Source organism: Heptranchias perlo, chromosome 20 (genome assembly GCF_035084215.1).
Source record: "Heptranchias perlo isolate sHepPer1 chromosome 20, sHepPer1.hap1, whole genome shotgun sequence".
In the NCBI taxonomy this organism is placed as follows: Eukaryota; Metazoa; Chordata; class Chondrichthyes; order Hexanchiformes; family Hexanchidae; genus Heptranchias; species Heptranchias perlo.
The window spans coordinates 36,077,683-36,104,189 of record NC_090344.1 but is presented as its reverse complement, the minus strand read 5'-3'; the positions used below and the strand labels follow the sequence as shown (position 1 = coordinate 36,104,189).

At 46.4% G+C, this 26,507-nt stretch overlaps 1 long non-coding RNA gene across 1 annotated transcript in view; it reads left to right on the top strand.

The window, feature by feature from the left end:
* Positions 1-1,423: 1,423 nt before the first annotated feature.
* Positions 1,424-26,507, top strand: part of LOC137335701 (uncharacterized) — a 91,964-nt gene continuing 66,880 nt past the window's right edge. The window contains exon 1 of the long non-coding RNA XR_010966480.1: positions 1,424-1,742. This is a non-coding gene — a long non-coding RNA (uncharacterized lncRNA). The remainder of the gene's footprint in view (positions 1,743-26,507) is intronic.

Genomic DNA, 26,507 nt, shown 5'->3' with positions numbered 1-26,507 from the left:
GAAAAATTCAAATGAGGTCCTGCCGTTAAATTCGGCAGGATCTCCGCGTTCCCCGTACTTCTGGATTTCCCGAGCATTACAAGACGGCTTCTCTCCCTCCCGACACCCCGTAAATATCAGAGCCAGTGTTTCAGCTCTTCTCTCCTCCCTCAATGTTCAGTTTTTCCCTCCTTTTCTGAAGACAGTGATTCATTCAAGGCTACGCTTTGTGAGGGAGTTGCGGGCCTCGGCGGGTGGGGGGGTGGTGGTGGTGAGAAAGAGAGGGGGCTGTGGAAGGGAGGATGGAAAGTGTTTATTCCTGATGCTGCAGCCATCATGGTGGACCAGCTGGTCTTTTCCTGCCCGTATGTCCGTATGCTTCCCTGAGCCCTACCAACCCTTTGGTATCTCACCCAAGTCATCATTATACTCTTGCCAGACTGGACCATGATTGTTCGAGGGCTGTTTGGCTATTTAAGATGTCACAGCCTCCCTGATCCTGCCTTTGCCAATGTTTGCACAGCTGCTTTTTCCAGCAGAGACGACTGAATGGTGATCAGGAGTCGGATCTTGTCTAATTCTTCCTCTCTTGAAGCTAGAACATGGTGGACTAATTTTCAGACTCCCAGCGCTTCTCAGCCTGATGTCAGTTAACTCCGCACAAACCTACAATCAAAACTAGGACCTCCCTGGCTTGTGCAGCTTGGACCACATAGATATGATGCATTACCCGCCAAGGCATCGGATGTACAAAATACAAATTCAGGGTCCCCACCCTTATTTTCGTATTTTCCGAATGGTTTAGTCTTTTCTTCCTTTCCTCTAATTATGCCTGGCAAAAGACAATGTGTTGTAAAAACATTTTCCCTTCCAAATAAATGCTGACAACTGTAATTCGGGCAACAAGAGATATAATAATGTATGACACATGGCTCCTTCCTTTCTCAATACTCATCTGTGTTATTTTGTTTCTCAGGGCAAAGTTGCCAGGCAAAAAAAAACATTTCTTCATTGACGTCTGAGAGATACTTGACAGAAACAAACCCGAAGGAATTTACAGTTGAACATTTGGTTGAACACAATATTCATCTCTTCAAATCTCATTTGCGGCACCGTTTTGTCATCACTTTGCAAGAAATCAAATAAAACAAATAAAATAGTCTTGAAAAAAACAGTAATGTTGACCAAAGCTGGAGACTACTGGATTGAAGCTTCAAGTAAGAATGTGTTGAAGGCTTTGAGATAGCCTCAAGGCCCCTACAGCATGCAAGACCCATTGGAACTTCCTTCACACGGTCGACAAAGTCAACTCAATGTCTCAATTCGGTCACTGCCTTGAAACATGCTCCTACTGTCCTTGGGACAATATGTTAGACTGAGGCCCCATCGACTTGTTCCAGTGATTCAGGTGGATGTTAAAGACCCTGGGCGCTAAATTGGGCCGTGTAGCGCCCGTTGTTTCGGCGCAACGCAGCCTCTCTGACATCCAAGATGGCGTCTTGGATGCGTACGCACGTTTCCAGCGTGACGTGCGCCGGACGCCATCTTGGTATAGGAGTTAACACAGGCGCAGATAACGAACGCTGGAATCATGTAAAGTAGGGAGAAAATGGCTTCAATCAGTGTACAACGCTGATTTAAAGTGATAGACACCATTTTGGGACTTAACGCTCAACCCAATGCACATCTTAACCCCGACCATCTGACCGTGTCTGGAGGACCCGTCACCAGCGTTATTTAAAGGGACCATGCAGGATTTACAGGTTAGTGGCTGGATTATTGCTTCTGGCTGCTGAGACATTTGTAACTGTTTTTGGAGGTTTCCTAGACTTGAATACTAGGGCACGGGGACATAGCCTAACATTTAGAGCCAGGACGTGCGGGAGTGAAGTTAAGAAATGCTTCTACACACAAAGGGTGGGAGACGTTTGGAACGCTCTTCTGCAGACGGCAGTTGATGCCAGCTCACTTGTGAATTCTAAATCTGAGATTGATAGATTTCTGTGAACCAAGCGTTATTAAGGGATATGGGGCTAAGGCGGGTATATGGAGTTAGGTCACAGGTCCACCACGATCTCATTGAATGGTTGAACAGGCTCGAGGGGCTAAATGCCACCGCCACTTGCTGCCTCCTGATGTGTGCCACCTTCTCCTGCAAGAGATTTCGAAGAAATACCCTCCCTTTAAAAGATTGAGCTCCCCTGGTGGTGAAAAGTGTGAATTGCATTGATTCCACCGACAATCCCCGGAACGTAATGCTGATTGCAGGTGAGTCCTCGGGCCGGCCGAAACTTGCGTCCCGCCTGCACAGGGGTCTTTGGGTGCGGGGTAATAGCGCATCACGCTACCCGCGCCCAAAAACGGCCCTTATCCAATTTCCCCTCCCCCCCCCCCCCCCCCCCGCCATGTGCTATTTGCAAAGCAGGGAGTTCTCCTGGTATCCAGGCCAATATTCCTCCCCCAACTAACACCACCCAAAACAGATCAACTCGTCATCCTTCTCATTTTCTGATTGTGGGATCTTACTGTGTGAAGACCGACTGCTGCACTTGCTACATAACAGTGACAGCAAAAGTAATTCACTGATTTTGAAGTGTTCAGAGGATGTGATAAGGCTTTCTCACTCAAATGAAAATACTTCAGTTTTTACAAATCATTTATTCAATGTAAAGGTGCCCTTTGTAATTAGTATGTACAGAAAGTTGATAGTGGTTAACACAATGGAATTGCACATATTCAGTCATCATCCAGTCACACATTTTGTAAACAATATTTTTCTTTGTATATGTTTCAAAATTCATTTTTTAACATTCAGTTCACACCCTGATATCTCTACTTCTGGCTGCCTTCCTGGCACGGTAGGGGGAATTTGGTTGGCAAAAGGATGATCTTAGAGACATCGAGGGAGGAGAGTCTTAATAGTATAGAGAACGAAGAGTGGGCGGCCTCAAAGACCTGAGTGTGACAGGGAGGGAGGAATCAAAGAATTGAGAGAGAGGGAGGGAGGAATCAAAGAATTGAGAGAGAGGGAGGGAGGAATCAAAGAATTGAGAGAGAGGGAGGGAGGAATCAAAGAATTGAGAGAGAGGGAGGGAGGAATCAAAGAATTGAGAGAGAGGGAGGGAGGAATCAAAGAATTGAGAGAGAGGGAGGGAGGAATCAAAGAATTGAGAGAGAGGGAGGGAGGAATCAAAGAATTGAGAGAGAGGGAAGAATGAGAGAAGAGAGGAAGGAGGAATAAGAGAGGGAGGGAGGAATCAAATAACAGAGAGATGGAGGAATGAGAGGTGATTGAGGGAGGAATCAAAAAATAAAGTAAGAAGGAGGGAGAAATGAGGGAGAGGGATGGAGGAATCAAGGATTGGTTGGGCAATCTTGGACACATGGGGCCAATTTCCATCCCTCCTCTTTAACCTACCTGAACCGACCAGACTCAGTGGAGGTGCTGCCGGATTTCCTGCCCTCCCCAATCAGGGAGCTGCTCCGAATGCGTGAGCAGCTCGCCAACGGAATTCAAATGAGGCCTGACCGTGAATACAGCTGGTGCCTTGGACCAACTCTACCGGATGGCCAGCAGACCCGCCTCCCACTTGATGGAAGGTGTCATTTTAAGTCAGCCCCGTGGAGTGGACGGTATGGAGGCCTGGCGACCAGTTGCAATCATGAGGTATGGAGTAAGCAAGAATGTGGATATTAGACTCATGCAATTTTCTTGTATGCTTTCAAGCTGCACAGATTTGTACCGCTGTTGCTCATTTTGGTTTCAGCCTGGGCTTGTTATGGGGCTCAGAGCTGTTCCCTTAAGTGTCCACCTGAGCCTGTTTTTACTTACGAGATTGGAACGTGGTTGTGCTTCCCACTGCACTACTTCTTGTTAATTCTTCATCGTATTTACAATGATTTTTGCTTGCTCTTTTTTTTTATTCATTCATGGGATGTGGGCGTCGCTGGCGAGGCCAGCATTTATTGCCCATCCCTAATCGCCCCTTGAGAAGGTGGTGCTGAGCCGCCTTCTTGAACCGCTGCAGTCCGTGTGGTGAAGGATCTCCCACAGTGCTGTTAGGAAGGGAGTTCCAGGATTTTGACCCAGCGACGATGAAGGAACGGCGATATATTTCCAAGTCGGGATGGTGTGTGACTTGGAGGGGAACGTGCAGGTGGTGTTGTTCCCATGTACCTGCTGCTCTTGTCCTTCTAGGTGGTAGAGGTCGCGGGTTTGGGACGTGCTGTCCAAGAAGCCTTGGCAAGTTGCTGCAGTGCATCCTGTGGATGGTACACACTGCAGCCACTGTGTGCCGGTGGTGAAGGGAGTGAATGTTTAGGGTGGTGGATGGGGTGCCAGTCAAGCAGGCTGCTTTGTCCTGGATGGTGTCGAGCTTCTTGAGTGTTGTTGGAGCTGCACTCATCCAGGCAAGTGGAGAGTATTCCATCACACTCCTGACTTGTGCCTTGTAGATGTTGGAAAGGCTTTGGGGAGTCAGGAGATGAGTCACTCGCTGCAGAATACCCAGCCTCTGACCTGCTCTTGCAGCCACAGTATTTATATGGCTGGTCCAGTTAAGTTTCTGGTCAATGGTGACCCCCAGGATGTTGATGGTGGGGGATTCGGCCATGGTAATGCCGTTGAATGTCAAGGGGAGGTAGTTAGACTCTCTCTTGTTGGAGATGGTCATTGCCTGGCACTTGTCTGGCACGAATGTTACTTGCCACTTATGAGCCCAAGCCTGGATGTTGTCCAGGTCTTGCTGCATGTGGGCTCGGACTGCTTCATTATCTGAGGGGTTGCGAATGGAACTGAACACTGTGCAATCATCAGTGAACATCCCCATTTCTGACCTTATGATGGAGGGAAAGTCATTGATGAAGCAGCTGAAGATGGTTGGGCCTAAGACACTGCCTTGAGGAACTCCTGCAGCAATGTCCTGGGGCTGAGATGATTGGCCTCCAACAACCACTACCATCTTCCTTTGTGCTAGGTATGACTCCAGCCACTGGAGAGTTTTCCCCCTGATTCCAATTGATTTCAGTTTTACTAGGGCTCCTTGGTGCCACACTTGGTCAAATGCTGCCTTGATGTCAAGGGCAGTCACTCTCACCTCACCTCTGGAATTCAGCTCTTTTGTCCATGTTTGGACCAAGGCTGTAATGAGGTCTGGAGCCGAGTGGTCCTGGCGGAACCCAAACTGAGCATCGGTGAGCAGGTTATTGGTGAGTAAGTGCCGCTTAATAGCACTGTCGACGACACCTTCCATCACTTTGCTGATGATTGAGAATAGACTGATGGGGCGGTAATTGGCCGGATTGGATTTGTCCTGCTTTTTGTGGACAGGACATACCTGGGCAATTTTCCACATTGTTGGGTGGATGCCAGTGTTGTAGCTGTACTGGAACAGCTTGGCTAGAGGTGCAGCTAGTTCTGGAGCACAAGTCTTCAGCATTACAGCCGGGATGTTGTCGGGGCCCATAGCCTTTGCTGTATCCAGTGCACTCAGCCGTTTCTTGATATCATGTGGAGTGAATCGAATTGGCTGAAGACTGGCTTCTGTGATGGTGGGATATCGGGAGGAGGCCGAGATGGATTATCCACTCGGCACTTCTGGCTGAAGATGGTTGCAAACACTTCAGCCTTGTCTTTTGCACTCACGTGCTGGACTCCGCCATCGTTGAGGATGGGGATGTTTACAGAGCCTCCTCCTCCCGTTAGTTGTTTAATTGTCCACCACCATTCACGACTGGATGTGGCAGGACTGCAGAGCTTTGATCTGATCCGTTGGTTGTGGAATGGCTTAGCTCTGTCTATAGCATGTTGCTTCCGCTGTTTAGCATGCATGTAGTCCTGAGTTGTAGCTTCACCAGGATGGCACCTCATTTTTAGATACACCTGGTGCTGCTCCTGGCATGCTCTTCTACACTCCTCATTGAACCAGGGTTGATCCCCTCGCTTGTTGGTGTCAAGACCTCCTTACCTGCTACTTTAATGAAGATGATAACTCATTTGAAATGAACTTAGGGGTTAGCGCCCCTGTCAAAAAGGCAGACCATGGAACTTGATACGAGTACCGTAGGCATTCGTACAATTCGTATCACGCAGTGTGACTTCCAACCCATAAGAATGAGAAGCTCGAAGAAAGAAGAGGTTATGCGGAAGAACATAGGGAAGTCAAAGCAGAGAAAAGGCCTTTCGTCTCATCGAGATCATCCATCAAGGCCTCTAAGGATGATTCTGCTCTCCTTCTTGCACAAAGTCAGTACCAGTAAATTTTCTTTTTGAACCAGAAACCAGTCCCTTTCCTTCATCTTCCTGTACTAATTGTTTCACAAGTTGACTCAAACTGTGTATTAGTAGCAAGTGTCATCTTGGCTCAGTGGTAACATTTTCATACCTGAATCAGAAGTGTGAGAGTTCTAAGCCCCACTCCAGGACTTGAGCATAGAATCTACGCTGACACTTCAGTGCACTACTGAGGGAGTGTTGCATTCTGGAGTGTGCAGTCTCTCAGATGAGATGTTAAACCAATGCCCAGTCTGCCTGTTGAGATGGACTCTAAAGATCTCTTGTCACGTTTGAAGAAAAGAAGTGAATTGTCCTCATCAATGTTTTATCTCCCAAACAACACCAAAAACAACATTAGCCGGTAAATTATCTCATTGCTGTTTGTAGGACCTTGCTGTGAGCAAAATTGACTGCTGTGTTTGACTACAAAACAATGTTGTCTACTTTTCAAAAGTACTTCGCTGGGCGTGAAGTGCTTTGGGATATCCCGAGGCTGTGAAAGATATTATATAAATGAAGTTCTTTCTTTCTTTTAGATTTGGCTCGTGGTTTCCTGTTTTCTGGCTTCCATTTTTGCGGCGTCATACTTATTCTTTGCTTTTGACAATTTAATATCACTGCTGAGATTAATGTTGATGTTTCAGTATGGCTTCTTTCATTTGTTCCTAACCTGTGTCGTGCTGTCTTTCCAACATACTCCTCGCTGATTGTGCTCCGAGTATTACATCTCCCAAGATACAAGAACCTATATTGAAGTTTATATACATCTCCATTTGAGTATACATTTCTCAGAAAAGACACAAAAAAAACTGTTTCTATGGAAACCTTTGCTGCCGACAATTTGGCTGGGAGATGGAGATAACATTGTGTGTATAGGGGGGTGTATTTCACCACAATAGAGATGTCAGCATTGACTCAGTGGGTAGCACTCTTACCTCTGAGTCAGAAGGTCGTGGATTCAAGGCCCACTCCAAAGACTTGAGCACATAATCCAGACTGACACTCCCAATGTCGTACTGAGGAAGTGCTGCACTGTCGGAGATGTTGTCTTTTGAATGAGACGTTAAACCGAGGCCCCGTCTGCCCTCTCAGGTGGATGTAAAAGATCCCATGGCACTACTCAAAGAAGAGCAAGGAAGTTTTCCCTGGCCATTATTTATCCCTCAGTGAACATCACTAAAATATAATACTTGGACATACCGATATCTGTGGGATCTGGCTGTGTGCAATTGGCTGTTGTGCTTCACTACAGTGTAACAGTGATTACACTTCAAAAGTGTAATCACTGTTACCCTGAGGAAGGAGGAAGCCTCCGAAAGCTTGTGAATTTAAAATAAAATTGCTGGACTATAACTTGGTGTTGTAAAATTGTTTACAACTTCAAAAGTAGGCTGTGAAGCGCTTTGGGACATCTTCAGGTCATGAAAAGCGTGACGTAAACGCAAGTGTTTTCTTTCAATACACAGTTTAACTGCATTAAATCCTCACATGGCAAAATCATATGATATTGTGAACCATAAAATGAAGTTAAGAGTGTTATCGTACAGAACAATCACTTACAAAAGGTATAACGACTGTAATCTCACAAGTCAGGTATATCACTTTTATCCACCTGCATGTTCATTGCTACATTTTGCGGTGTTACACTGCTGTCAAGGACGACTTTGCTGTTCAAAAAAGAAAAAATCGGAGATTACCATAGCAACAGGCATCAATTGGCACCATGGGGACGATGATAAAATGTAGAGCGTAGGTCGGGCAGGTGGTGGGCGGAGTGACCATAATGCCCATCTGATGTAGATCTCAAGAGACCCGAACCATTTTCATCCAGTAGCCCAGCCAGCAGAACACTATTAAGGGGGAGGACCAGATCTATGGGAGGGGGCTTGTGGGTGTTTACAGGAAAGTGAAGTTTGGAAGGATTTTGGGAGACACACAGGAAGAGCAATTATGCTCATCCTGCTTCCAAAACACCCTTGCTAAACCATTACCGTGACTTGTTCCTCAAAGCTTCCTGTGATCCCTTTGGTTAGTGAGTAAAGGACGCTGGTTTGACCACTTTCCATTCAGGTGTAATTGGGCGGGACCTGCACTGGCAGGGTGCCATTAGGGTACCATCTACGTCATCGGACCCAGATTTGCACGGCCTGATGAGGCTCCCGCCTACGCCTGGTGGGAGTGCTGGCTGCTTGTTTTGAGGCCCACTTGAAAATGGCAGCAGGGGTCTTCAGAGTAGATAGAGAGAAACTGTTCCAATTGGCAGAAGGGTCGAGATACACAGGACACAAATTTATGGTGATTGGCAAAAGAGCCAAAGGTGACATGAGGAAAAACTTTCTTATGCAGCGAGTGGTTATGATCTAGAATGTCCTGCCTGAAAGGATGGTGAAGGCAGATTCAATCATGGCTTTCAAAAGGGAACTGGATAAGTACTTGAAGGGAAAAAATGCGCAGGGCTACAGGGAAAGGGCAGGGGAATGATATTAACTGGATTTCTCTTGCGGAGGGCTGGCACAGGCTCATCGAGCCAAATGGTCTCTTTCTGTGCTGTCACCATTCTATGATTCCAGGTGGGAAGACAACAGCGAGTAATTTTTTGTGTATGGTCTCACTATCGTTTCGTTCCCATTGCAAAGCCTGGCCAGGGGGGTGAGGGGTGGGGGAAGTGGCAGTAGAGAGAACAAAATTGGCACCTTAAATTTTAATACAGAACACAAAAACTCCCAAATACTTATACTTTTTCCTATGCAAGGTGGTCGTAATGGAGAATTGAACACTTTTCACTCAGAGATCTCTTGCGCATCCCCGATTTTCATCACTCCATCATTGTCGGCCGTGCCTTCAGCTGCCAAGGCCCTAAATCTTGGAATTCCCTCCCTAAACTGCTCCACCTCTCTCTCTTCTCCTTTAAGATGCTCCTTAAAACCTACCTCTTTGACCAAGCTGTTGGTCAAGTCCTAATATCTCCTTGTGTGGCTCGGTGTCAAATTTTGTTTCCTAATGCTCCTGTGAAGCGCCTTGGGATGTTTTACTACATTAAAGGCACTATATACATGCAAGTTGTTGTTGGGCAGCATCCAGCACTCCTAGTGCGGGTGTAACAGGAGATTTAATAGAGGTGTTCAAAATTATAAAGGGGTTTGATAAGAGTACGTTGGGAGAAACTGTTTCCACTGGCAGGAGGGTCGGTAACCAGAGGACACAGATTTAATGTAATTGGCAAAAGGGCCAGAGGGGATGTGGAGAATTTCTTTACACATCGAGTTGTTACAATCTGGAATGCACTGCCTGAAAGGGCGGTGGAAGCAGATTCAACAGCCACTTTCAAAAGGGAATTGGATAAATACTTGAAAAGGAAAAATTTGCAGGACTATGGGGAAAGAGCAGGGGAGTGGGACTAATTGGATAGCTCTTTCAAAGAAAGAGTCAGCACAGGCATGATGGGCTGAGTGGCCTCCTTCTGTGCTGTGTGATTCTATGATTCAGGTGTAACATGGCTAGACGCTCAGTGAAGCTTCCTGTACTCTGCCCAACCTCAGAAATGGGCTAACTGCCCACTTCATCTGTGAGACATTGTTTTCTGTTTCCCACGTCAGCCATCATCCTTATGTTCTTATCCGAGAAGTAAAGGGAATTAGGGGTTACGGGGAGCGGGCAGGAAATTGGACATGAATTTAGATTTGAGGTTAGGATCAGATCAGCCATGATCTTATTAAATGGCGGAGCAGGCTCGAAGGGCCGATTGGCCTACTCCTGCTCCTATTTCTTATGTTCTTATCCTGTGACCTCTTCCAAGCTAGTTTACCAATCGGCACTAAACTCAAGCCAGGAACCTGCCTGGAGATTGCCCGACATAAGCAGTTATCAATAAGAAAGGACAGAATTTTGGTCACGAGATCTTTTCATCAAATTCGCCGAAAGCACCCTGAGGCAAAGCGTAGATTGCACAACTTGTTCACAAACCCAATCTGTGTTATGGTTAGTCGGGCGAAATGAGTATTGATTCATCTGCTTCTGTAGTACTTCTTCTGCAAGAACACCTCATGGAGCACATTCATTCAACTGATTATCTTGTAAGGTATTGACGAGTAGAATTTCTTTGTTTGGTGCCCGTGTAACTTGTAGACCCCATTAAATTGATTACCTTGGTAATTACTGCTGCATCGACTTAGTCCAATGGCTTTGAATTACTTATTTGATTATGTGCCAGGCTGATTTCAATACCTTCTAGAAGCTCTGAGCCCTGGGAAGGACAAAGCAGGGAGATCTCCAATTGACAAAGATCCAGGATATCTCTAACCGTTTGAATTACATAGAATGTACAGCACAGAAACAGGCCATTCGGCCCAACAGGTCCATGCTGGTGTTTATTCTCCACACGAGCCTCCTCCCACCCCTCTAACCCCATCCACATAATCTTCTGCTCCTCATGTGTTTATCCAGATTCCCTTTAAAGGCATCTACGCTGTTCATCTCAATTACTCCCTGTGTTAATGAGCGCAACATTCTAACCACTCTCTGGGTAAAGAAGTTTCCCCTGAATTCCCGAATGGAGAGAATCGTCTTAAACTTATTATAGGCATCACAGGGGTAATTCTCAGACAGTGTGCCCCAAGCAAGGTGCATTCTCGGGCGAGCACTCCGCACCATTTTAATTCATAGTATCGTGGTAGGTTAAGCACAGGATGCCATTCGGCCCATCGTGCCTGCTGTTTGAAAGAGCTATCCAATTAGTCCCATTCCCCTGCTCTTTCCCCATAGCCCTGTTGTAAAATCATGTGGAGCAGGCGCTGAATTTCCAACGTGCAAAACCAGCGGGGAATACTTCCAGCCGGCAGCACGAAGTCCGAGCATTACCCCCCATATATAGTCATACCGCTCAGGGACAGCCATTATAAAATAGGGTTAACCTTTCGATGATTATCGCATTGTTGTCTGTGGAACCTTGCTGTGTGCAAATTGGCTGCCATGTTTCCTACAGTGACTACACTTCAAAAGTACTTCATTGGCTGTAAAGCGCTTCAGGACATCCTGAGGTCGTTAAAGGTGCGATATAAATGCAAAACTTTCTTTCATCTTTCAGGTCGATGAATGTTGGTAAGGTTTCTGATGAAGGGTCAACGATCTGAAACGTTAAATCTACCCTCCCTCTCTCCACCTGCTGAGCGTTTCCAGCATTTTTTCTTATTTCAGATTCCCAGCAGCTGCAGTATTTAGCTTTTTATCTTTGTTATAAAATAGACAAGGCAACGTGATAAGCCATGGGGGGAGAAAAAGCTCCCAATACCCTCCCACTAGTCACACTTATTTGCTTATGTCACACAGATTGTTACTTTTTCACGAACTTCACTTGGCTCAAGTTAACTTACGTGCCTGGTAAATCGCAGTGCTGATTTTGCACTTGGAAACCAGAAATTCTCAAAGTTCTGTAGGAATCAGCATGCCTGTGTAATTTAAGTAGAGTGTGTATGCCTTTCCTGTAAATAATTTTTTAAATGTCAGCATATTCCCTGGATGTGTGTGCACTGCAATGATAAGAGGGAACATAGACAACAATTATTCAGTTTTCTCATGTTACGACATGACATTTTACCTTTGTCGAATTAGCTGGAGACAACCATTCTGAGCTGTGTATGTTGTGAATGCAGTGACTATACCACTGTTTACTGCATATGAAAGGTAATGTTATGTGCTGAAAGGTAATGTAATATTTTCAAAGTCATGGACTGTGCCCATAAAAAAAAATCTACCTATAAACAGTGACATGTCCTTCAGTGGCCTCACCCAACAAAAGAACAAGCAAATGAAGTCCAAATTCGGCCAACTTGGCTCAGTTGGTGGCACTCTCAGCTCGCAGTTGGAAGGTTGTGGGTACAAGTCCCACTCCAGAGACAGTTCAGCACCTTCCAGACGGGCGGCATAGACTGCACTGGACGGGCGGAGCGTGCTGCACTAGATGTACCCACTCTGTCCAGTTGTACCAGATGTTAAGCGGCCCCTAAAAGAGCTGCTGGAAGCCGCTCAAAAAAAACACCCAGCAGACTTCGAGTTTTTATTTTTGTGGGCCCAGGACGTCATAGAGTCATAGAGTCATAGAGTTATTCAGCACGGATAGAGGCCCTTCGGCCCATCGTGTCCGCGCCGGCCATCAAGCCCTGTCTACTCTAATCCCATATTCCAGCATTTGGTCCGTAGCCTTGTATGCTATGGCATTTCAAGTGCTCATCCAAATGCTTCTTGAATGTTGTGAGGGTTCCTGCCTCCACAACCCTTTCAGGCAGTGAGTTCCAGACTCCAACCACCCTCTGGGTGAAAAAGTTCTTTCTCAAATCCCCTCTAAACCTCCCGCCTTTTACCTTGAATCTATGTCCCCTTGTTATAGAACCCTCAACGAAGGGAAAAAGCTCCTTAGTATCCATCCTATCTGTGCCCCTCATAATTTTGTACACCTCAATCATGTCCCCCCTCAGCCTCCTCTGCTCCAAGGAAAACAAACCCAATCTTCCCAGTCTCTCTTCATAGTTGAAGCGCTCCAGCCCTGGTAACATCCTGGTGAATCTCCTCTGCACCCTCTCCAAAGCGATCACATCCTTCCTGTAGTGTGGCGACCAGAACTGCACACAGTACTCCAGCTGTGGCCTAACCAGTGTTTTATACAGCTCCATCATAACCTCCTTGTTCTTATATTCTATGCCTCGGCTAATAAAGGCAAGTATCCCATATGCCTTCTTTACCACCTTATCTACCTGTTCCGCCGCCTTCAGGGATCTGTGAACTTGCACACCAAGATCCCTCTGACCCTCTGTCTTGCCTAGGGTCCTCCCATGCCTTGTTAGTCCCTCCAAAGTGCATCACCTCACACTTTTCCGGGTTAAATTCCATTTGCCACTGTTCTGCCCATCTGACCAACCCATCTATATCGTCCTGCAGACTGAGGCTATCCTCCTCGCTATTTACCACCCTACCAATTTTTGTATCATCAGCGAACTTACTGATCATACCTTTTACATTCATATCCAAGTCATTAATGTAGACCACAAACAGCAAGGGACCCAGCACCGATCCCTGTGGTACCCCACTGGCCACAGGCTTCCAGTCACAAAAACAACCTTCGACCATCACCCTCTGCCTTCTGCCACTAAGCCAGTTTTGTATCCAAAGTGCCAAGGCACCCTGGATTCCATGGGCTCGTACCTTCTTGACCAGTCTCCTGTGGGGGACTTTATCGAAGGCCTTACTGAAATCCATGTATACCACATCCACTGCGTTACCCTCATCCACACGCCTAGTCACCCCCTCAAAAAATTCAATCAAATTAGTCAGACATGATCTTCCCTTGACAAAGCCATGTTGACTATCCCTGATTAATCCTTGCTTCTCCAAGTGGAGACTAATTTTGTCCTTCAGAATTTTTTCCAATAATTTTCCTACCACTGATGTTAGGCTCACTGGCCTGTAGTTCCCCGGTTTTTCCCTACTCCCCTTCGTGCTCCTCCTGGACGCGCAAAAATACTCCGGCCGATGCCAGCCCGTTTGAGGCCCACCAGCCACCCTGCCATTCGGGATCGCCTCCCCTTCCTGCCAGGGCTGATCTACCGGCTGGCTCCTACGCTAAATTCTGGTCCTCCCACAACAGACGAGCTGCAGCAGGCACTGAAGTGGAAATTCTCAGCCATAATCTGATACTCTCCTGCAGTGCTGGGGATGTACTGCATTGTTGGAGGTACTGCCTTTTGCATGAGACGTTTCCTACCTTACAACAGTGACTGCTCTTCAAAACATACTTCATTGGCTGTAAAATGCTTTGGGACATCCTGAGATCATGATGGCCGCTGTATAACTGCAAGACTTTCTTTCCGAAACCAAGCCTGTGGATGTAAAAAAAAAATCCCCTGACACTATTGCAGAGAAAAACACGGTGTCCTCGCCAGCACTGATCCCTTAACCAGCACCACCAATAACAGATTAACTGCTCGTTTATCACACTGCTGTTTGTGGGATCTTGCTGTCCGCAAAATGGCTGCTGCGTTTGCCTACAAGACAACAGTGACGACACTTCAAAAGTAATTCATTGGCTAGGAAGCACTTTGGGACTTTGTGAGGAAGGGAAAAGTACTATATAAGTGAAAGTTCTTGCTTTTTTTCCCTTGCATTAATCAGCACAGTATTTCTTGCATTAAAATAAAAACTGTGCAAACTGACAAAACAAATAACAGAAAAAGGCAAAATCTAACTAAATGACAATTAAACTTTGCATCTTTTTGATTCTCCATACATTTAGAAAGAAAGAAGCATTTATACAGCGTCTTTCACCACATCAGGACGTCCCAAAGCACTTTGCAGCCAACAAAGTACTTTTGAAGTGTAGCCATTGTTGCAATGTACTGTTACAAATGGATTTCATTGTAGGCAAGTGTGAGGTCATCCACTTTGGACCTAAAAAAGGATAGATCAGAGTACTTTCTAAATGGTGAAAAGCTCGAAATAGTGGAGGTCCAAAGAGACTTAGGGGTCCATGTACATAGATCATTAAAATGTCATGGACAGGTACAGAAAATAATCAGAAAGGCTAATGGAATGCTGGCCTTTATATCTAGAGGACAAGAATACAAGGGGGTAGAAGTTATGCTGCAGTTATACAAAGCCCCAGTTAGACCACACCTTGAGTTTTGCGTTCAGTTGTGGGCACCGCACCTTACGAAGGACATATTGGCCTTGGAGGGAGTGCAGCGTAATTCATTAGAATGATACCTGGACTCCAAGGGTTAAATTACGAGGTGAGATTACATAAACAAGGGTTGCATTCCCTGGAATTTCGAAGATTAAAGGGTGATTTGATCGAAGTTTTCAAGGTATTAAAGGGAACCGATAGGGCAGATGGAGCAAAACTATTTCCGCTGGTTGGGGAATCTAGGACTAGGGGACTGAATCTAAAAATTAGAGCCAGGACTTTCAGGAGTGAAGTTAGGAAACACTTCTACATGTAAAATGTAGGAGAAGTTTGGAACTCTCCTCCGCAAACAGCAGTTGATGCTAGTTCAATTGTTAACTTTAAATCTGAGATTGATAGATTTTTTGTTAATCAAAGGTATTAAGAGATATGGGGCTAAGGTGGGTATATGGAGTTAGGTCACAGATCAGCCATGATCTTATTGAATGGCGGAACAAGCTCGAGGAGCTAAATGGCTACTCCCAATCCTATGTTCCTATCTAGGAAATGCAGCAGCTAATTTGCACATATCAAGCTCCCACAAACAGCAATGTGATAATGACCAGATCATCTGATTTTTTTTTAAAAAAGTGATGTTGGTTGAGGGATAAATATTGACCAGGAAATCCCCTGCTGTTCTTCGAAATAGTGCCGTGGGATCTTTTACGTCCACCTGAGGGGGCAGACGGGGCCTCTATATCAATACAATGACACCCAGTTTATAACTGTAACTGTGTGGGGGGAAACTACATTATCTCATTACCCAACCTCTCTTTTCTGCCTCCATCTCCCACATTCATGTTATCTTCCTTTGTTGCAAAGATGGAATGAGCCAGGCTGTGCACACCTTCCCGCGTGTGCCAATGCTCCATCTTGCTGTGCCTTTCGCCAGCTTGAGTTGGAGATTTCCACGTGCCCTGTTTTTCCTCTCTTTTCCAAATGACCAGGCCAATGCTGACCAAACATGGATCCACAAGGGAGCCCTCGGGTGAATCCAGTTGGGAGTGCGTTGCAACTTGTGTGTCGTAACTGGATCCGAAAGAGCAAATTCAGTGATCCTGTACACCCACTGGGGAGCCATGACTGGAGGGAGTGAGGGTCCATGCATTTATATCTGCCATTCCCTGATCTGTTTATTACTATATTTTGAACACAGGTCGACTGGAACAATCACAAAAGCTCCCCATAAAATGAAAGATTCTTTTAACCTGTTGATACCAGAACAGGGAGGTTATTACTATCAGGGGCTCTTTTCTCTACAAAAGAGAAGGCTGAGAGGTGACCTGATGGAGGTTTTTAAGATTATGAAAGGGTAGATGGATAGAAGATGTTCCCACTTGTGGGAAAGACCAAAGCTAGGGGCCATAAATACAAAATAGTCACTCATAAATCTGAGAAGGAATTCAGGACAAACTTCTTTACTGAGCGAGTTGTTAGAATGTGGAACTTGCTGCCACATGGACTGGCTGCGGCATTCAATATTCAAGAAGTACCAATAGCTTTTTTACCAGGATGTAAAAAGGGTTGTTCTGGTTAAATCAGTCAGTCAACTTTTGAAACTCCTGCAAATCAGTTTGACATTTCCATTTAGATTAATATAGGTACCCACAGTGATAAAGAATAAATACTGGGGGTATTTACAAAGGATTAGCTTAGTTCTTGAAGTTGCTATCTTTTTATTATTTTGTCTACTCGAAGATTAGAAAATGGAATTTCCATTCTAAAATATATGACTTATTTATCTGTCACTTATCTGCTTGTTCGTCTTTTATTAAGTAAGTTCACTTAAAATGAGATGTGAAAGTGTGATGCTGTATTTGCTCATCAAAAACATGTGGGATTCTATGAAACCACCGAACCATACAGCATAGAAGGACGGCCCTTCAGCCCATCGTGCCTGTGTCAGCTCTTTGAAAGAGCTATCCAATTAGTACCAATTCCCCCGCTCTTTATCCCATATCCCTACAATATGTTTTCCTTTTGAAAGTTATTATTGAATCCGCTTCCATCACCCTTTCAGGCAGTGCGTTCCAGATCACAACGACTCACTGCGTAAAAAAATGTCTACTCATCTCCCCCTCTGGTTCTTTTGCCAATAATCTTAAATCTGTGTCCTCTGGTTACCAACCCACCCTCCAGCGGTAACAGTTTCTCCTTATCTACTTGATCAAAACCAGTCATAATCATAGGTAGCTAAAAGCAATTAATAGACAGAGCTTTCTGTTTTGATGATCCAGCTGCATTACCAAATGCTTACTTAGATCTCAAGGCTGAGATAAGCATTCTCAAATGTACGGGAGGTTGGGACTTACCCATTGGAATGATCTAAAATACAAGAGCCAGACTAATCCAGAGCAAGAGACTCAAAAAGCAACAGATGACAACTTTGCTAACTAGCTTCTCCCTCATCTCTCTTCTGCCCTATCATCGGTCTCTCAGCGAACAGGCCTATTAATTTCTTACCAAGGGTGGAACTCAGAACAGGCCCCTAAGGAAACCATGAAGAAGGCATAAGAGTTTCAGCGTACATAGTTAGCCATGAGCGGCTTTACAATTCCAAGGGTTAATTAACAATGGCCCATTAACCCCACGTAGCCTCCAGTAGTATTTGCGCTGTCATTTAGTCCAGTTAATAAAAGGTAATACTTCTCCGGTGAAGTTCTGAAGGCATTAGAAAGACTCAGCTTATCTACACATAGTGAACCTGCCGGGTGTCTCAAAGGAGGCCAGCGTTTATTAAAAAAAGAGCAGGAAAGGTCAGAATTGACAAAGACATGGAAACCATTTCAGCCGAGGGTTTCTGTCAGCTGAATATCTTAATTGGAGTGCTGATTACCTATTGACAAGGATTTATACTCTTAAGAAATGCGAGATGTGCACTGAGGTCCTGTAATTAAAACCTGGGAAATGGAGATTGCACGTTTTAAATCATAGACCCTGCAAGATTAAATAGCTTGCTAAATTAACTTTTTAGCTTGTAGAGCTTTCCTGCAAACACATTTTTCAATCTATAGCCGTGATATGACAGACAATTCCACTCTCCCAGCAGGGATCATGGGCTCAATTTTAAAACCGAGCCGGGAAGGGTCAAATTGATGTCGGAGGACCCATTAGTACGGGTTTCCTGGACGTCCTTACGATTTTGACGTAAGGACGTCTTTTATTTTTTTTTGGCAGTTTCCCATCCAACTGACCAGCCTGATTGACAGGCTAGTCTCCGTCAGACGGGAGACCAGCCAGGGAGAGGACGTGGCAGTGGAGTTGGGGGGTGGGGGGGGGGGGCACAGGTTGTCACGGAGATAGTGAGTCATGGGGCATGGGATCGGGGGTCAATCATGGGGGGGGAGGGGGTGTCGGGATCGAGGGTCATCGCGGGGGTCCACGATCGTGGAGGGGGAGGATCAGAGTGGGGGAGGGGAGGAGGATCGGGGTCGGGGGTTCGGAGTGGGGAGGGAGGATCAGGGTTGGCGATCGTTGGTGGTGGGGGGGGGGGCGAGGGTCGGTGCAGGTAGGCTTGTTGGGCCTGGGGAAAGCACTCCTGCTCCTCCGGGCCCACAAGCTGTGCCTTTCTAGGCACCTACCTGTTAGTCTCGGGTCTTCTCGCCTCCTTTCACGAGGTGTAAAACAAAAAGCTCGGAAATCCCGGCCCCCCGTGGTTGAAATCAGGAAGTCCAGAAAAATGGAGGAGCGAAGCCTCCTTGAAAGGTTTTAAGGCTGGTCGCCCACCCCTCTTCCCACCCCCGGTGCAAACCGGAGACGGGTGGCGGGTCTGAAATGGTGGCAATTTTCAATGCCCCCCCGCCCCCAACCCACCCGTTTTTCACTTTGAAAATTGAGCCCAAAGAGACAGAGAATTGGGGTTGAAATGCTGTCGCCCTATCTCTAACCAGCATTCCCTGTGAGTGGGGATTCCACTGGAAGCACAGGATTGCCGAATTTAGAGCCATGTATGTTGCTAAATAGAAAATGTAATGTGCATTTGTTTTATATTTATTCTAATTATCCATCTACATGCCCATTGGCAGTTTTTCTTTTGATGGTGCACAAATAATCTTCATTGGAAACATTGGTAAGATGCCCATGGGTGGAATAAAACCTCCACTGACAATTTATAAACACTACCAGATCTCCCATGGCAATGCTCACCCTTCGGTCTCAGAGCTTGGCTGTGACGTTTTGCTGCTAAGCTGGCCTGTCCCTTTAAGAGCATTGCAGCTGCTGATTACCTGCTGAGATCAAATAAAAGAAAAATGTAACTGCTTGTAAGTTCCAGGCTGCACGTCAACAAGCGTCTTTCTCTTATTTGAAAGGTTGTTTTGCGTCAGTAACAAATGTGACATCAGGAATGTGATGGATGTTTGCTCGACACATGACTTTAAATATGCACTCAGTTGTGTGACTGGGTAATTTGGATAATGCATATTATGTCAATGTGGAAACACCCTCTTTATTTTCTTCTCTGTAAAGTGGTGGATATTTGGATTGGACGCCCAGAATTGACCTCACATTATTATTGACCTAATAGAGGTCTTTAAAATTATGAAGGAGTTTGATCGGGTAGACGTAGAGCTCCACTTGTGGGAGGAGTCCAAAACGAGGGGCCATAAATATAAGATAGTCACTAATAAATCCAATTCAGGAGAAACTTCTTTACCCGGAGAGTGGTGAGAATGTGGAACTCGCTACCACAAGGAGTAGTTGAGGCGAATAGCATGGATGCATTTAAGGGGAAGCTGGACAAGTACACGAGGGAGAAAGGAATAGAAGGATATGCTGATAGGGTTAGATGATGAGGGAAGAGAGGAGGCTCATGTGGAACATAAACACCGGCATGGACCAGTTGGGCTGAATGACCTGTTCCTGTGATGTAAATTCAATGTAAGAGAGGTTAATGCAGTGTTAAATTGATTCCTTTAAATAAATGGTTATCAATGCAACTGGCGATTCGAGAGATAGGTGAGGAGAGAAGCAATCAGGTAATAAGTGGACTTCTGTGCTCAAATACATAATGCAACTCGTCAGGTTTCAACAGTGGGGATGTGAGGACACCCTCCAGTTTTGCATGATTGCCTTTGGGTCTCAGAATGAATGTAGCAGAACCTTTCTTCAGGAGTTTAGATAAGTGGGACAGAGACCATGATCGGGCAGAATGCACACCGTGTGTGGTAAAAGCAGGGCTCATTGGAAGAAGGTCCTTTTTATCTTCATATGTTTTTATTTGTTCTTGGGATGTAGGCAAGGCTGGCATTAATTGTCCCTCCCTAGTTGCCCTGAGGAGATGGTGGTGGGCCAACTCCTTGAGCAACTCTTTTGCTGTTAGATGGGGAATTCCAGGATTTTAACCCAGCAACAGTGAAGGAATGGCGATGTATATCCAAGTCAGGATGGGGTGTAACTTGGAGGTGATGGTGTTCCCATGATATTGCTGCTCTTGTCCTACTTGGTGATAGAGATTGAAGGGCTGGAAGACAGCTCCAAACCCTTTGATGGCTTGCACCATCAGAGTTTCTAGGTTCTGGTTTCTAACCTGGTTTATACCAATGGAATATATAACTTTCAGCCATCAGGGGAAGTTAAGGTGATTGAGAAGATCTCACCCCATCCTGACTTGGAAATATATCGCCGTCCCTTCATCGTCACTGGGTCAAAATCCTGGAACTCCCCACCTAACAGTACTGTGGGAGCACCTTCACCACATGGACTGCAGTGGTTCAAGGCGGCGGCTCACCACCACCTTCTCAAGGGCAATTAGGGATGAGCAATAAATGGTGGATTTTGTCAGCGACACCCACTTCCCAAGAATTAATTTTTTAAAGATTTAATTTACCGTACTGCATAAGAACGGCGATGTAGGGTCTGCGCTGAGTTCTCTCTGAACCTGGCAAAGCATGCAGGAAAAAAAATCATTGGATTAATAAACGCAGAAAATCATCGTAATGTTTTCTCCCCCTGCAAACACCAGGACCTATAAAAATCAAGACCGCAACCTATCTGTAGACGTAACTGTGAGAAAAGAGTTCTGACGAGATCTGTGGGTTAAAGACACTCAAGGATAGATTGAATTGAATCGACGCAGCTGCATGAATTAATTCCGAACAGTCCGAATTCATCGTAGCGTAAAGAAAACAACTGTTCGTGGCAATCGTGCGTCTTCGCTGGCAATTACTTTTGATGTTTGGAGGTGTGCTGCGCAGAGACAACCCCGTGATCAGCCTGCTATCAGGAATGATCTGGCTTGTCCATCAGCAATATGTTCAAAGGCTGAAAATAAAACGCTGCTGGCCACTTCCAGCTCAGCCAGTGTGAGACACAAAACTAGCAACGTCAACTCTGAGCTTAGGGGGAAAGTTGGTCTTTCGCATTCTAAGAGGCAGCCAAGGTCACTCTCTGTCCTGGCCGGTTTATTTTTAGATAGAATTATGTGTTCTGGCCAATATTTATCCCTCAACCATCACTAAAAAACAGATTTTCTGGTCATTATTACATTGCTGTTTTGTGGAACCTTGCTGTGCGCAAATTGGCTGCTGCGCTTCCTACATTACAACAGTGACTACACTTTTAAAGTACTTAATTGGCTGTAAAGAGCTTTAGGACATCCTGAGGTCATGAAAGGTGCTGTATAAATGCAGTCTTTCTTTCTTTTATGCTAGAATTCTTGGGATTGAGCTCCATAGCAGGATTGAGCTGATAACCTAGGCTGATGCTCCAGTCCGTTATGAGGGAGTGCTGCACCGTCATAAGTGCTGCCTTTTGAATGAGACGTGAAACTAAGGCCCCATATTGCTTGTTCTGGCGGTTAAGATGCTCACTAAAGATCCCGTGACACTATTTGAAGAGGAGCAAGGGGTTCTCGCCGTGTCCTGACAAACATTCCTCCTTCAACCAATACCACCGAGAACAGATTAGCTGGCCGTTCATTTCATGGCTATTTGGATGCTGAATGGCTGCTGTGTTTAGCTACACTGCGATTCAAGAGTCCTTCATGTGAGATGTTTTAGTGTGATAAGGTGCTGTATAAATGATGATAGCATTATTAATAAGTTATGAGCCCAGAATTCGAAATGAGAGCTTATAAGTAAGAGCAGGAAATGTCATCTGTCTAAAACAGCAGCAAAATAGTACAAATTTCTTACATTTTTCCCCCTCAGAGATTAGATTTTGTTTTTGCATCACTGGAGATGACAGAAATTCCTGTTTGAATTTTGAGGCTGAAGGATTTAGGAGGGATGAATTTTCATACATGTACTGATTTTGTTTGTGTGCCTGTGACCATATTAGCAGCCCTAGGCATTATCTGCGGTAAAATACATCCACATCTACTTTCACAGTGTAAACGCTAATCTGTTCATCCTTCACCAACCGGTGGCAAGTGAGAATAAACACCTTTTAAGGTCTTTATGTCAACTATGAGGCAACTATTTCCTCATATTAAAAAGAAGAGTTTCACACTGCAGCACTCTCAACAGATCGTCCTGTTAAGTTCGTACCCCTGACTGTGTCCACCAACCGTGGGCTCCTGCTGATGGAATTAACAGAAGCATGATGCGTGCTGGCTCTCAATTTTGTTTTGAGAGATTCACCGTCAGTGAAGACAATCTGTGATGTCAAGCAAACCAAGCAATTTCTAGGGGGATAGAATTGGAAGACAGAGAAGTTATGTTAAACTTGTATAGAGCCTTGAACACGTAATTCTTGGTTAGACACCACTGCGCAGAGCCCCGATATTACCAGGGAGGCGGGATGGCAGTGGGTGGCGGTGGGGGGGGGGGGGGGGCGTCTGGGCGCATGGGTAACCCGCCCAGTAAAATACGTCCGTTCCTCACGCGATTGCAGGTAAATTGAAGCCACTTACCGTGGCTTCCGGGTTTCCCGTCATCAACCTGCGCAGCGGGCAGACTGCGCACCCACATCACAGGCTGTCAGCTGGAGGAGCCCTATTTAAAGGGGCAGTCCTCCAATGCTGCTCCTGCAGCAAAGAACCAAAATTATAGAATGGAGCAGACCAGGCGAAAGGCTGCTCCCAGATTTACCAGTGCCGCACTCCAGGTCCTACTGGATGGGGTGAGGAGGAGGAGGGATATTTTCTACCCAGCAGACAGGAGGAAGTGGCCTGCCTCTGCCACCAAGAAGGCCTGGCTCGAGGTAGCAGAGGAGGTCACCAGCAGCAGCAGTGTCTCCCGCACATGGATCCAGTGCAAGAAGCGCTTCAATGACCTAACCAGGTCAGCCAAAGTGAGTACATTCTCCTACACTCCATCTTCCACATCACCGCCCCCACCCCACAACTCCTTCTGCACTGCCAACACTACTCTATCACATCACTCCTCACACCCACTCAAACATCATCCTCAACTTACCTGCACTTACTCACCTCCCCAGTACTCATCCCACCACTAGCACTCAACCCAATCCTCATACAATGTCATGGCTCTGTCTCATACTCACTCTCTGATGCATCTCTTTCACGGTCAGCCTCACCCAAACCAATGCATTCAGCGGTTGGCCACGTCACCATCCCTCACTCACGCCGCTCTACTTTCTCCCCTTATAGGAGAAGAGAGCCCAGAATGCACGGGAGAGGGCGAAGACCAGAGGGGGGGGGGCCGCAACATCTGGGCTTCCTCACGGACGCGGAGCAGGAGGCTCTTGAACTAAGCCGCACCCTCGAGTGCCTGTCCGTCGGAGACGCCGAGACTGCCACCCGACAAACGTCTGGTGACAGAACTTTAACATTCAGCACTCACAATAGCAATTCATGTTAACATGCCTTGCCATCTTCAGCACCTCAACATCTGTCATCATACTTAATATTGCCTTCTGTTCTCTTACAGGGCCTTCAGCGACTGCCGTGATGGTGGAGGGCAATTCCTCAGAGGACCTGCTGGCCTCTGAGGGGGCACCGTCACATCTGAACGAGCCATCCACCAGCGCAGATACACACACCTCGGTGGGTCCCGTCCTCACTTAGCTGGGGTTGCACATGGTGAGTCACCACACCAGTGAGCACGAGCAGACACTGGTGGCAGGGGCAACTGTGGAGAATCCCCGTCGGTGGGAGCACTCTTCTCCAGGCTATGCTCAGCTGGACACAGGTGCTGATCCCTGGGGGCCATCCTTTTAAAGGAGAATGATCGAGGGGCAGCAGCGCATTTGCGAGGTGCTGGAACAGGTGCCACGCGCACTCTCCACAATCGCGCAGAGGATGGAGGAGTCCAACTCCTGCATGAGTGGAATGGTGGCACAGGTATGGGAGGGAATCTCTGAGACAGTGTCACAGGGAGGTGAGGGCATCTCTGAGATAGCGTCGCGGGTAAGTGCGGGAATGTCTGCAATGGAGGGAAGGCTAGCCTCCATGGAGCTTCATGCACGACTCACCAATGAGTCCATTGAGGCCCTGACATTGGCCCTTCAGACTCAGGGTGAGCAACTTTCTGTCACCTTAAACAGGCAGGCAGATACTCTGGCACTGGCCTTACAAGGCTACACACATGTCCTCCATACTGTCGTCCAGCAGGGTGGTAGGAGTGATGTGGGCCTGGCCCAGGAGAGGGATGATGGCGAAAGGGGACATAGAAGTGGGGACGCCACTCGAAGTGCCCCCACGTCTCACCCGTTGCCCCCCTCTCAACCAGTACCCGCAATGCTGCCTCCTCTCCAGGTGGTCGAGTCTTCCCCTGCACAGGTGCAGGTGGAGCAGTCTTTGGAGGGGCCCTCACGGGCACCGAAACCCAGAGGGTGTAGGCCCAAAGCATCTTGTTGGTCAGGGCATGAACAAGAGCAACCTGCCACTACCTCTGCTGCAGCCACAGGGGAAGCACCACGTAGGAGTACTCGTAAGTGTAAGGCAAAGGTTTTGTGAGCACAAAGGGGATGCACAAGAGTGTTTGATGGTTTGTCATGTTTTTTATTTATATTTGATTTTTGTTAATGGCACATTAAATATTATTATTGTCACCACTACTGCCACGTCTTGGCCATTCTTGACTGGCTTGTGTAATAAGTCCCTTTCATGAGATTCACCATGAACACCCACACTTGATGCCACCCATTGGGTCACCCTACAGTGGGTGTATGTGTAGTTGCATGACTATTTTGTGCAGGTGCCTGTGGCACAGCACTGTGTTGTGGAGCTCCACGTGGCGGAGGTGGACGGCGTGCCTGGCGAGGCTGGTGATGTTGCTCGTCCTCGGATGAAGTGATGAATGCAGCTATGGCGCCCCCCCCCCCCACATCCTGACGGTGTGAGTTTGAGGGGGTCCGCAAAGTTGGTAAATGTGTTTGCACAGCAGAGTTTAGGGTATAAATTAAGAATTTTGAGTGGAAAGACAAAGGTGTTGCAGCCAAAACTTTGTCTGAAGTGACAGAGTGCCCTGCTGCAATACATGAGGCTTCCCCCCACCTGTCAATTAATCCTTTGCATCTCCCATTGGCAGCTGGCTGAAACACGTCTGCTCCAACAGGGAGTGTTTCCCACAGCACAGGAAACACACTGAGGATCCTTCAATATTGCACCCCTGCCAAAATCTCCACTCAATGAGGTCTGTCAAGTATCTAAATAACGATGCAAAATAGCATCCCGCCGGCTGTAATTGCCGGTGGGAGTTCCGCAGGTGGGAGCTGAGCTGGGGAACCCTGAATTCAGCGGGTTGGAGCCGGGCTTCAGACCCGCTCCGGGATTCTGCCATTTTAGGAGGCCCCCCCCCCGCCCCCAACGCACCCGCTCGGCCATCCAAAAATCGGCTCCGCGATCTCCATATTATAAAAAAGATATAGAGACACTGGAGAAGGTGCAAAAAAAAAGATTCACATGGAGACTAGATCTGAGAGGTTATTGGCTCTGTTTTCTCTTTTTTAAAAAAAAGGCTGACGGGCTGACCTGACAGAGGTCTTTAAGATTATAAAAGGGTTTGATAGGGTCGATGTAGAGAAGATGTTTCCACTTGTGGATAAGACCAAAACTAGGGGCCATAAATACAAGTTAGTCACTAATAAATCCAATAGAGAATTCAGAAGAAACTTCTTTACCCAGAGAGTGCTTAGATTGTGGAACTCGCTACCACAAGGAATAGTTGAGGTGACTCGCATTTAAAGGGGAAACTAGATAAACACACGAGGGAGAAAGGAATAGAAGGATATGCCGATGGTCTTAGATGAAGTAGAGAGGGAGGAGACTTGTGTGGAGCATAAACTAGTTGGGAAGAATGGCCTGTTTCTGTGCTGTACATTCTATGTGATTCTATGTAAGCAGGTTTGCTTTTCTTAAACTAATCAGCAGCCTCATTTGTAATACGCATGGGGAAATCTTCATCCGTTGGTCCTTAGAAGGAACGAATTCAGTGAACTTTACAGTCATTTTTGATAAGACCGTTTTGCTGCGATTCATTTTTAATTCGGCAATCTATCATACCAATTACTGAACTTTGAATTTTTTGAGAAGAGTTAATCTTGTCCCTCAGGGTTCTTCATCCGAGAACTACCACTGGGAGTTCGAAGCCAAGGTAATAAAGGATTTTTAGCCCCCCCCCCCCCCTGTACATATTTCCT